We start from the raw sequence: 12,995 nt of genomic DNA, 5'->3' as shown, positions 1-12,995 counted from the left end.
TACCACGATGTCAGTAACAACCACTGGATTGATTTCTACACATAAACCACTCGAGGCATGTGCCGGACACCAGGGAATAGGAACGGGAGACAAGAACTTGCTGGTGCCAAAGAGCAAAACTTCTTGACTTGCTCTGCAAGCCCTATGTGATCTGTTTTGAGTGTGTCATCTTACCTTTGGTATGGTGTATGCTTCTCTGCTTGAAACACAAGCTTCTTTCTGTTAACAACATTTATTAAAACCTCTTCAAAACTCCTTAACACATCTAAAACACAAGTTAAAACCCCTTCATCTGGGAAGCTGCAGCTTAGAAAACAGCCTTCTAGAAACATGTCTGGCTCTCCAGCTCCTGAGTCCTGGTCTAGTTGCCCTGATAAGATGGTTTGGAGTGTGTGTGTGTGTGTGTGTGTGTGTGTGTGTGATAACCTATGTGTGTATGTCAAGGACAATCTCAGGCCCTCTCTTCCCACCTGTGTTAGAGTAGACCTCACGTTTGATATTTACCTCTCTGTAAGGAGGATGGCTACCCTGTACATTTCTAGGGGTTTTCTGCACCCCATCTTCCATAGGAGTGCTGGAATGGTAGACACGGGCTACTTCTATCTAGGCTTTTACATGAGCTTTGGCTTCAAACTCTAGTCTTCACAATTTCTCATCACTGAGCCATCTCCCCAAGCCCTAAACACAATTTCAAGATGAATCTTATGATTCTTTTTTTCCAAATAAACGTGACAAAAATTCAAAATAAAAGATAAGGTGCTTTGGGAGTAGAGTAAAAATTTCTAACCCTGTTTCCTTATCTCTAGAGGTTGAAGGTTTTGTATTCTGAGTTTCTAGTGGAAAGCCCTTCAGCCATGAGCAGAAACATTGATATTGTTTCCCTAACTATACTACCTGAGGCTTCTTGTAGTGTTGCATACCATCTGTCATCCACCCATCCACCCTTCCTTGTACCCATCAAAGATATAATAAGTGGATAATTTATGAGTTTATGGATCCAGAAACTTTGAGATATCTGTGCTTCAAGGAGTAGACCATCCCAGTTTACTGTGAACTGAAAGGAGCGAGGAGTCTGGGCGGTACCACTTTCTTATATTAAACCACGCTGCTGTCCTAGGCTTTCTCCGTTGTAGCAGTTTGTGTTAAACATCAGAATATAACTGAGGAGCAGAGCATTGCAATTGGAAGTTGTATTCAAGCAACACGAATGATCAAGACAACCAAGAGGGAAAGATTAGTGACAGTGTCATGTCCAAGGAGTGTCTAATAGACAAACCTCTTAATCTGGTCATAAAAGACAGGAGGTGGGAAGGAAAGATGGCGATATCTACTCTCTTCCCTGAGGAACAGCCCAAGAGTTAAAGGAGAAAAGCCTCATCCACAGGGAGAATGAGAAACCTGTGAGTGATTTCTGTAATTAGAAGGCTGTGCTGAAAAACACTTCTGAGTAATATCTAGTTTTATAATTGATTTTCCAACTGGCAAATTAAAGGAATTCTTTCTTACTCGTGTTCCAATTTTTCTGTGGGAAAGAATCAAAAACATTTGTTCTATGATTGGTATTTCTACTTTTATCCCCCTCCCCCAAACAATAACCAAGATCTGGGAAGAGGCTTCCGTACGTCATGGGATGAAGTTTCCTGAGTCATAAGTTCGCCCTAAGAGTAGGACAAAAGCTCTAGGCCTCCCCTGCAGGGCGTGGGAGGAAGCACAAACATCCACAGGCATAGTATGTCCCACACAATTTCTGTAGATTAGGAAGCATATTGGAACTTATCCATGTGCCCTACCCTTTGGGGGGGTCTTTGCTCTAGGACATATGAAAAATGCATTTTGCTACAAAAATTCTTCAGCTTTTAACTGCATTGATTGATGAGTCTCCAAATATATTGAACAGCTATTTTCAGACTGAAGGCTTGTGGAAACTCTCCAGTGGTTAAAGCCAAAAGCTGCAGAAGCTAGGTACTGGAACGACATCTGACTCCATGGCACTGTGTATAGACTTGCTCCTGGTAGAACGGCCAGCTGAGATATAGGACATCCAGTTAAATTTGAGTTGCAAATAAGCAGAAAATAAATATATTTTAGTATCATCATGTCCCATGCAATTTGCCCAAGTATAAAATCATGTATTATTTATCTGAAATTCAAATTTAACTGACATCTTCTATTTCAAGTTGCTAAGTCTAGTATATGTATTCATATACTGGAGTTTCCTACTGTATTAGGTACTTGTGTGGTAGCTTCAACTAAAATATCTGCCATCACAGTTTAAGGAAGTAAGGGTTGATGATTTTGACTCACAGTTCCAGGGGACTCCAGGTTCACTGAGAGACTTTGTCTCAAGGGGAAAGGGTTGGAGTGATAGAATAGGCCAACAACATCTTCCTCTCTGACTTTGGCATAACACACACACACACACACACACACACACACGGAGGGGGAGGGAGAGAGAGAGAGAAAGAGAATTAGAGAAATGAAGTCAAATCTTCAGTGATTGGGGAGGTAGTATAACCAATGAGTAATTGAGTTGAGTCACTGTGTTTTGTTAAAATATATTTACTGGTATCTCTTGCTGCAGCCATATGGCAAATTCTGGCCAATAAGGTATAAATGGAAGATTTCAAGGCATTTCTGGGTACTGCATGCTTTCCTGCTGCCTCTTCCTTCTTTGTGCTTCTCTTTCCTATCTGGAGATCAGAAAGAGGTCTGGGGTGGGCTTCACCAGGAGCTCATGAAGCAGTAATAAGCATGAATGTTAGACACTGAAAATGGTGTAACAGAAAGGTAGAAGTATGGGATATTGACATCCGGATAGACATTGTGATAGACTGCCTGCCTTAGTCTCTTTTCCTCTTGTTGTGATAAAGTGCCACGACAAAAACAATATAAGAGTTTATTGCAGCACAGTTCAAGACTACAGTCTAGGCGGGAATGTTAAGATGGCAGAAGATTGAAACAACCGGTTATATCACATCTCCAATTATAGTGAATAAATGCATGTGGCTGCTCAGCTCCCTCTCTCCATCAGTACAGTCCAGGATCCCAGCCAGGGAATGGTGCCCCACAGTGTGGGTGAATCTTTCTATTCCAATTAGCATATTAAAGCAACCCCACACAGGCATGTGCAGAGGCCCCATTCCCAAATGTTTCTAGAGCAAGTTAGGTTGACAACAGTAATGGACCACTTTGATCCCAACAGTTAGGACTGTCAATAGTGAAAGTCCCTAGGCTATATGCCCTTTCTGGGAATTACCTTCAGCTGAAGACAGACGTGTCTCCCAAGGGTATGCTCCTTTCCTGGTAGGTAGCTCACAGTTCAAAACTTACCTTCAGCTGAAGACAGACACCTCACATAAGGTGGTACTCCTTTCCTGGTAGGTAGCTCACAATCCAACCTTTGGTTGAAGAAGAGGTATAACAGCCTGCCCTCTCACTCAAACAGAGAATGGCACTGAAGGGTGGGCTTTGGTAGGTTGAAGCCTTGTGACTAGATTACTAGCCTAGTTCTTTCTCTTATGCAACCCAGCTACTTTTCTTTGCCCCATGGATGTTGATCTCAAAAGCTCTTCACAATCAACTTCATGGCTCAGTCTACTTGCCAAGAAATCTTGACCTGCAGCAATGACCTGTGCAGCTCCCACACTACTTAAAGCTCCTCTCTAAACTTCTTTCACCAGCCACAGAGCTACATTCTTCCAAAGAAATATCTGTCTGATATAGAGTAGTCCTTTGTATCTTGTGGGTTTAACATTCTGAATCGAGGAGTTGATTCATGAGACAGCATGTGCTGCTGAAGTGAAACGTCAAGATTGACAGGGGAAAATGATTCTCATCTGATGCCTGCTTTGTAATACCCAAATGAGAAAACTATACTCCTTAAATCCAGAGGAAAGGACAGGGCCTTGATAGGTCTCACTAAAAAGTAATGAAGGACGCACTCCAAGGAGATGGGACTAGACTGAAACACGGACTGTGATACCCTCTTTGAAGAAAGATGGAGGCTCAAGAAGAGTTAGTCAAGAATGGAAAAACTGTAGTGATGAGAACTTCATGCTCACATGTGGATTTGCATCCATGTTTCCAGACTCCTCAGACATCATCAGTTCTAGAAAGCCCTGGTTTCAGAATTGTCCTTCATTGAGGTGAGCAAGGTGACTCAGAGGGTACTTGCCTCGAAGCTTGGTGACCTGAGTCCAATGCCTGGACCTATATGGCAGGAGAGAACTGACCAGCTATTGACAGTCCTCTGGCCTCCACACACGTGCTGTGGTGCACAACCATACCCTATAACAAAACAAATAAAAACCCTCTAAACACGAAGGAAGATAAAATACTGAGACGTGAATAAAAATAAACAAATAAAGGCAAATGGTTTTTGCTTCTTCCCATTGAGTAAAAAAGAAAATAAAGTCAAACACATCCCTGATCATCATAAAACTGAGGAAAATTAATAGTATACATCTTAGTTAGGGTTTCCAATGCTGTGAAGAGACACCATGACCAAGGCAACTCTTATAAAGGGAAACATTTGGTTGGAGCTAGCTTACAGTTTCAGAGATTTGGTTTGTTATCATCATGGTGAGAAGCATCTTAGGCAGACATGGTGCTGGAGGAGCTGAGATTTCTACATCTTGATCTGAAGGCAGTCAGGAGGAGACTGCATTCCACATTGGGCAGAGGTTGAGCACAGGAGACCTCAAAGCCCACCCCCAAAGTGACACACTTCCTTCAACAAGACTACACGTATTCCAACAAGGCCACACCTCCTAATAGTGCCCCTTTCTATGAGCCAAGCACTCAAACACATGAGTCTATGGGGGCCATGCCTATTCAAACCACCACAGTGGGTGAAATAAACATTGAATCTGTATAGCTCAAGACTACAGAAACCCTATCTAGAATCTGAATTCCATGCATTCCATCTGAATAACATGTTATTCAAGATAAGGTTAAAATATGGAAAAGGGCAAGACAGTCCTGAAGATTGAATCAGAACTTACCAGTTGTGTAATTTCTGACAGATTATTTTCTTTTGTCTCTGGAGTTTTAAATAACTTCAATTCAAGATCAAGCCAGTCAAATGTCCAGCATGGAAGGGGAAAGGACCTCATGAGGCTCCACCCCAACTGAAATGCTGTTGGCAGTTAATAGTTACTGGGGAGGAGAATTGTTCTTTGGGGCTGTGGCTACTTAAGTTGCTTATGTTCTGATAGATGGCCCCATACATATGGTTAGCATTGAATTCAGTTTGGCTATTTAAAGAAAATAAAAAAGATGTTAGGAAGTTGGGAGAAGGATATACTGAAGAGAATCTGGGAAGAATTAGAGGGAGTAAATGAGAGAGTATATGATCATATTTCCTTGTATACATGTATAAAATACTCCAAGACTTTAATTAAATTTTAATCTTTTAATTAAAATAAAAGTCAAAAATTAGTTAACTCCTCAAGTTAGACATTGACATGAAAATGAGTGTTGTATGCTGGGTCCATGCGGCTTTTGAATTTGAGGTTATTTCCCTAAGTCATTTAAATCCAATAACTTCTCAGACATTTGTTGTCTCAAGACCAGGACAAGAGGACAAGTACATCTGTCACATCATGAAAGTCCAGGCAAAACCTGAGCTTCCAGTTATAGTGGGAGCACCCGGCCTATCTTCCCCTTCCCACTTGTCTACATTGTGCAAGGCTGTATCACAATGAGTTCAGCACAACGGCCACAGTCCTTTAAGTTAGTCACATCACAATTAGTACACATCATAATACTCAGCCTAGTGCCTCAATCCAGACATCTCTAAGGATCATCCATGACCGGGGTAAAATAATGAAACAGGTAGATGCTTCTGGATTTCTCTAGCATCTAGTTTCCCAAGCACGGGCATCTCTTCCCTGTGTGTGTAGCCTCTGGTCTTCTAGTAGCATTCAGACCTTATCACAGCAATGGCATACCTTACTGAAACACATGCTTCCTGCAGCTCTTGCTCGGGACCAAGTGCCAATGTTTTGGAAAGGAACTTTGGTGATTTTGGCATCAGACTTGATCTCTTTAGCTAAGAGCAATCCTGATTTGTTGATGTGCTTTGTTTAGCCCCAAAATATATTAATTAAAATGTTTGAAAAAAAGAAAACTGGATAAATTCTTCTAAAAAATAAAACCAATTTTGGGGGCTGAAGAGAGAGCTCAGTAGTCAAAAGCACTCGGTCCTCTTGAAGAGGATGTAGATTTAGTTCCCAGCACCCATGTGGTAGCTACAGTTGTCTGTAACTCAAGTTCTAGGGGATTTAATGCTCTCTTCTGGCCCCCAGGGTCACCTACATGATGCACACACATACATGCAGGTCAAAAATGCATCTTTGTTAAAGTCCAGCTTTCCTGATTTCTGTTTAAGTGTGTGTTTATGTGTGATGCACACATTCTGTGAATATGTGTGCAACTACACTTACCTGTGCATAAATAAATAGAGGGTAGAGGTCTATGTCAGCATTTTAAGAGAGATGGTTCTGTCAATAACGTGCCTTCCAGACAAGCATAAAGACCAGAGTTCAATCCCCAGCACACACATCAAAATCCAAGAATGGTGTCATACAAATGTAATCCCAGTACTGAGTGGGGAGGTTGAAGACAATAATATCCTGGCAGTACATTGACTAGCCAGCTTAAACAAATGGATGAGCTCCACATCAGTAAGAAACATGTCTCAAAAAACAGAAGTGAGGGGAGTGGTCAAGAAATACCCCATATCAATCTATGGTATACACACACATACACACGCACACACACACACACACACACACATACACACACACACACTCACATTCACACCTGGATATACACATCATATACCCACATAACAATGATTTATATACATTATATGCCTACACAAACCAGTTTTCCAGATTTCTTTTTGTGTGTGTGAACACATGCATGCATGTATGTGTGTTTGTGTGCATGTATATGCACATGTGTGTGCAGGTGTACGCCCTTGTACATGCATGTCTGGAGGCAGAGGTCAACCTTGGGTGTGTTATGCTATCATTCTCACCTTAGTTTTGGAGACAAGGTCTCTTCACTGTGCCTGAAACTCCCAGTTTTTGCTAACCTGGCTGGCCTATGAGGCTCTGGGATCCATTTGTCTCTGCTCCCTCAACACCAGGGTTATAGACATGTACCACCACATCTTCACACCATGGGAATGTGAACTCAGGTCCTCATGCTTGTGCATCCAACACTTTACCCATGTAGTATCTTTGCAGCCCCAAGGCTTTCCACATGAGATGTTTTTGGTCTTTATTCCCATGGTGCAGTAACAGGCTGCAGCTCAGGTGTAACACAATCCTGCTCTTTCTATTATCTTACCATAGCCTGTTTCCATCCTTTGTAGAACCTTCTTAACCCTGTAGGTATCTGGATTATAGTTCTAGTCTTAAGTTTCTTTCTCCATTACTGTGCCTTATGCCATGCTTTATCCGTCCTTGCCTCTACCTGGGTCACAGGGGTATTCTTAAATATCACCAAGTGATAGGGTGCCTAAATTATGCCCAGAGAAGCATAGTAGAAAACCTGGTACAGTAGTGAGTGAGTGAAGCTGATTATTACTCATTATCTTCATATTTTCAATTACAAGTCTTCAATTTGGAGTCCAAACCCTGTTTCAAAGGAGGGGACCAGATTAAGTCTAATTATCTTAGCTTGTCCATTCAGAAATATGAAAGGAGCAAAACTCAAGGAGTATGTGTCATATTCATTTTACAAAAGCAACATTAGGAGATTGAGGTTAGTAACTGCCCTCACTTTTGTGTTGTGGACAAATTCTTTTCATTGTAAACAATGCATACATCTATCATTCACCTATTTGATGAGTGTATTCGATTATCTTTATTTCCCTCCCATCATAGTCGTGGTTTTTCAGAACCAGAAATTATGCCATTGAATAAAATAGTAAGGTCTTTACGATCCTTCTTAAGTTCAGATTTCAGAACCTTTCACTATAGTGTTTCAGCATAAGGTTATCCGTCCATCTGTTCCATGTCTACAGCTAGAGACTCTAATATCCCAATTCTTAACGTCTACTCTTCTCAAATGAGGAATCCTTCTTCCACTTGGCTTTATTAAACAGACTTCTCTCCCAAGGAACCCCTTCCTGCCATCAGCCTTGTTGCCTGTTGTGTGCCTGGGATGGTGTGAGCAAATGTCTGTTCACTCAAAACAGCACATACATGACAGATCAAAGAAGTGATCCTACCCCAGTGTAGCGTAGAGAAGTAGTGAATGTATTGGGGTTACTTATAGGAACAGGAGTGATTCAAAGGTCACTGAGACACTGAAAAGCCCACCCTAGCATGAATGAAGACTGATGAAACCTGCACATCTGGAGTTCCCTGAACAACATGTAGGCATCTTGGCTAAGAATCTCCTGTCCTCAGCAAACTTTATTGCCTACGTAACCTCCAACATTTCCTTAGCCTGATAAAATAAAAATACTTCCTAGATCTTTATGTTTTCCATTTCCCAAGTCTTATAAGTCTCCTTTCTTCCTCCAGGAGGAACATTGCCCTTTGTGATATCTCTTCAGAACCATTTCAGCTTCCTTGAATTTCAGTAGCCAATCTCTGGTTTGGAAAGAAAAGTATAGATTTCTTTTTAATGGCACTCAACATCATCAGTGCATGTCAGAGTGACATTCTAAAATAACTTTGACTTCTTTGGTATAACCAATTGATGAGGAATTTCTTCTGCACCTAGATTTTGGGTTATTTATTAATGTCTCTTAAGAGTCTTACACTGTTAGCTTGTCATTTAAACACACTGTTTGACACTATATTTTTATACTAACGTGTAGTCCTTGGGCCAAAGCATCAGCATTACCCAACAGAAAAGCTCGTTCTTAGCTGGTAGACATCTCTCAGATATACTGATCAAGAAACTCTGGTGCCAGGGCTCTGATTTTGTTTTAAAATCTCTCTGGGTGGTTCGAGTGATCTCTCGAGTTTGAAACTGCTTTATTTTTTCTATAAGCATATGGGATATGATGGCATAGAAAAAATTCACTATAAAGGAAATTTCTCCATAAGATTAGAAAATTTGGAAAATGGAATACTAGGAATAACTTGGATTTTGTTTGGTTGTTGGGACATTATAGCTATTAACACAATCATTAGCAGCATGTATAGAAGATCATTTATTAATACTGGATGCATTAATATCTGGCAAGAGTATCTAGGTTTGATCATCTTACTATAATTATCCAGGCAAAAAGAAGAAATGTGGTAATGAAGAAGTGATTTTAACCTGAGAGGAAGTTTAAATATTTATACATATACGTATTAGCAGCAAGAATGAAGATCCCTGAAAAGAAAAGAAATACTAATGGTAGACCCAACTTTTAGCTAATAGTAATCTTTCATTTTATGGGGGATACTAGCAGAGATGCCCAAGAAGTGGAAGGAGAATGAGAGCATTTATTCAATGAATGTCCATTTATGGAACGCCAGACATTATTCTCAGAGTCACGATACAGTGGTGGGCAATAGGGAAATAGTTCCTGCCCTCACACAACTTAGTCTAGCGGGGTTCATGAACTACTGGGAATCCAGATGCTTGCTGTATGGTGCTGATCATTATTAGAGGGCCACGGTATCCTAAAGAGTATGGGTGAGTGCTGAACCTAGGGTGTGATGTCTTAGCAGCAACCATGACGTTTACAGAGGAAGCCTGTTCCAGAAGGAAATCAATCATCAATTTGTCCTTGTTGATGTGATAACGTATCCCAAATGAAACAACTTAATGGACAAGGAGTTTATTTGGCTCCATCACTTCAGGGAAGTCAAGGTGTTATGAACTGGAGGTGACTGGTTCCAGCACATTCACAGTCAAGAGCAGAGAGCAATGAGTGACTAGTACATGTGTGCTTATGTGCAGTTCACCCTCTCCACCCTTTGACAACACAGGGAACGGTGTTACCCACCATGGACAGGTCTTCCCATTAGTCAAGCTGATCACCACAGCCATGTCAGAACCAAATCTAGATGATCCTTCCTTAACAATTCCTTCCCAGGTGATTTTAGATTGTGTGAAGTTGAAAATTAAAACTAGCTTTCATATTAGTAAAATATGTTTTTGCACTTACTTTTTAGTGTATGTGTGCATGTGTATGTGTGTGCATGTATGTGTGTGTGTGTGTATATATGTATGTGTGTGTGTGTGCTCCCGAATGTATCAGTGTGTCACAGTGCTACTGTAGATAGAGGTGAGAGGAAAAATTGAAGGACTTGCTTCCCTCCCAGGATTGAACTCAGGCTGTCAGGCTTGGTGGCTTTACTTACTGAGTCAGCGCAGCAGCCACCCTAAAAACTCCTTAATAAGTGAGATAAGACATATTCATCTCAGTTTGGAGTTTTAATGGAAAACAGATATCCTGTGAGGGCATGCAACAGAACAGAGAAATGTTGAACCATAGGTGCTTAAACCCTGGATTTAGGACTGTCTTTGATGCCTGTTAGCTAGCCATGGGAAGTACAGGAAATCATAACACGATGACTCTAGCTAAGAGAAAAATGAGTGCTTTTTATTTCATTTGTAATTTTAATAATCTTGGAAAACACATGACACAAAAATCCTTGCTAATAGCTGGCTACTCCAAGATTCTCTCAGAAGGACTTCTTAAATCTAGCTGGCCATAAACATATATGAGGGTCATGTTTTTGGCCCCTTGCTCATAGGAAATTCTGTGGAAAAGACTGTTGCTGTGATAGCTCAAAATTGCTGAAAAAATTCCAGAAGAAAGCTCAGCTCAAAGGAAAAAGAGCAACAGACAGAATCGTGTTTTGTTATTTTATATTTATCTACTGAAAAACATCCATTTAAAAGCAAATAGCATTTATTAAGTGGTTATTATGTACTGAGCCTTCAGTTCATTTAAAAAATATAACTTAAACTATATAGCTAATAAATTTACAAGTAGTTAATGTCAAGGGATAAGAAAAACAAAAAAGGTGCACACATAAAATTCTTATCAGGAGGTAGGCAAGATGGCTCAGCAGGTAAGGGAGCTTGCTACCACACCTGATGACCCAAGTTCCATCCCGGGAATCTTATATAGTAGGAGAAAATTGATTTCTGCAAGTTGTCTGCTGAACACACACACACACACACACACACACACACACACACACAAATAAGAAGTAGAAAAATAAATGAATAAATGTTTTTAAAAAATCTTCTCAGGCCTAATCAAATAGTCAAAGTTGTGAAACCTATACTGAGGTTAGATATTTAAGATCATCTCTTTGATGTCCTCACAAACACCTGCATGGGAGACAGCTGCACATTTACAGATACAAGTCACCCAAGTAGGTTGTGGATTCCTGTGTCCCAGTGCCCATGGGTTGCCCATCCAGGTTTTATCCCACTTTGCAGTGAGATGCTCTGAGAAGTACCACACACCTCCATCACTACCAACTAAGTCTAACTGGGAAGTCACAGGAAAGGAAGTCTCTGTTAGTTGTTCAATATTTTAATTGGAGGCAAATAATTCCAGCCTGTGAAGGATACTCATTTCCAGTCTTGAACAAACCCCTTCATCCTACATCAAAGGATGCTACGATTCTTTGCTGTCATTCTTTTGGCATGTTAAAACGATCTCTTTCGTTGGCTTCGGAGACACTTGCAAGGTGCACCTTGAGTCTTTTTTGTTGTCCTAATTATTCTCCTCATTTATAATTGATTATGTTTCTTTATTTTCTTCACATGAACTGCCAATTTGGGGTGGGGTGAACTTCTTTTCTTCTCTGACAGTTTATAGGCCCTGGCAGTTCTCTTCTTAGCCTCTATCCCAAAGATTGCTTGTTTCTATTCCTTGGCATTGTTTTCTTACACAAGGCAGATGACAAAGTATAAACAGTTCTTTCTTGTGGGTTATTGATTTTTTGAAGTCCTTTACCTCAACGGCCTCCTAAATGGGATGTGTGTTTATCATATTTACCCATTTAAAACCCTAAAGTGTATGATTTTTTTTTTGGCTTCCCCTGCCCATGAGGCTGCGGAATGCAATTATATTAGTTTTCAGGCTGTGGTTCTCCCACAGCACTCTCTGGGGTCCATTTCTCTGCTGTTTAGGATAGAACTCCTTCTTTCTTTCCTATGAGACTCAGAGCATCACCCTCAATTTATTAATGTCCACCCCATTACCCACTCCCACCTCACCGCTGGAGCATTTAGCCACACTGTGCTTGGATAATTAAACCTGTCATTATCTGGACGTTTTTCAAATTCCATTTAGTATTCTCTGTTCTCATTCCTCTTAAGTAATCTATAATGCACATTTTTTTTTCTGTATAGAGAAGTTTTAACACGAATGATTTTAATAATTGAAAAGTCACAAAATGTATGACAAATCCAGTGCTGTTCATTCAACAACTATTTTTTTAAAGATTTAATTTTATTAGTTTTAATTATGATGTGTGTGAACACATGAGAGTGGGTGTAGATGCCCTTGGAGGCCAGAGACATCTGGTCTCCCTGGAGATGGAGTTGCAGGCATTTTGTGCTTTATCTGAATGAGGGCTGGGAACCAAACGTTATGCATGCTTTCTTAACTGAGGAGCCAGCTCTCCAGTCTTAACATTTTTTTTTTTTTGGAGTGCCAGTTTTGAAACCCAGGGATGAGAAGGGGCCAGAACCAAACTTCATGCACTTATATCCTAGAAAGATGGAAAGGGGTGGAAACAAAGTAAAAATAGAATGGAATGTGGTAGTTTGATATACTTGGCCCAGGGAGTGGCACTATTAGTAGGTATGGCCTTGTTGGAGTAGGTGTGGCCTGATTGGAGGAAGTGTGTCACTGTGGGGGTGGGCTTTGAGAGCTTCCTCCTAACTACCTGAGGAAGACAGCCTTCTGAACAAAACCCTCAGCTCCTCCAGTGCCATACCTCCCTGGACACTGCCATGCTTTCCGCCATGATGATAATGGACTGAACCTCTGAAACTGTAAGCCA

The sequence above is a fragment of the Grammomys surdaster genome, unplaced genomic scaffold, assembly GCF_004785775.1.
Source record: "Grammomys surdaster isolate TR1022 unplaced genomic scaffold, NIH_TR_1.0 126131, whole genome shotgun sequence".
In the NCBI taxonomy this organism is placed as follows: Eukaryota; Metazoa; Chordata; class Mammalia; order Rodentia; family Muridae; genus Grammomys; species Grammomys surdaster.
Note: the sequence above shows the minus strand (reverse complement) of the source record.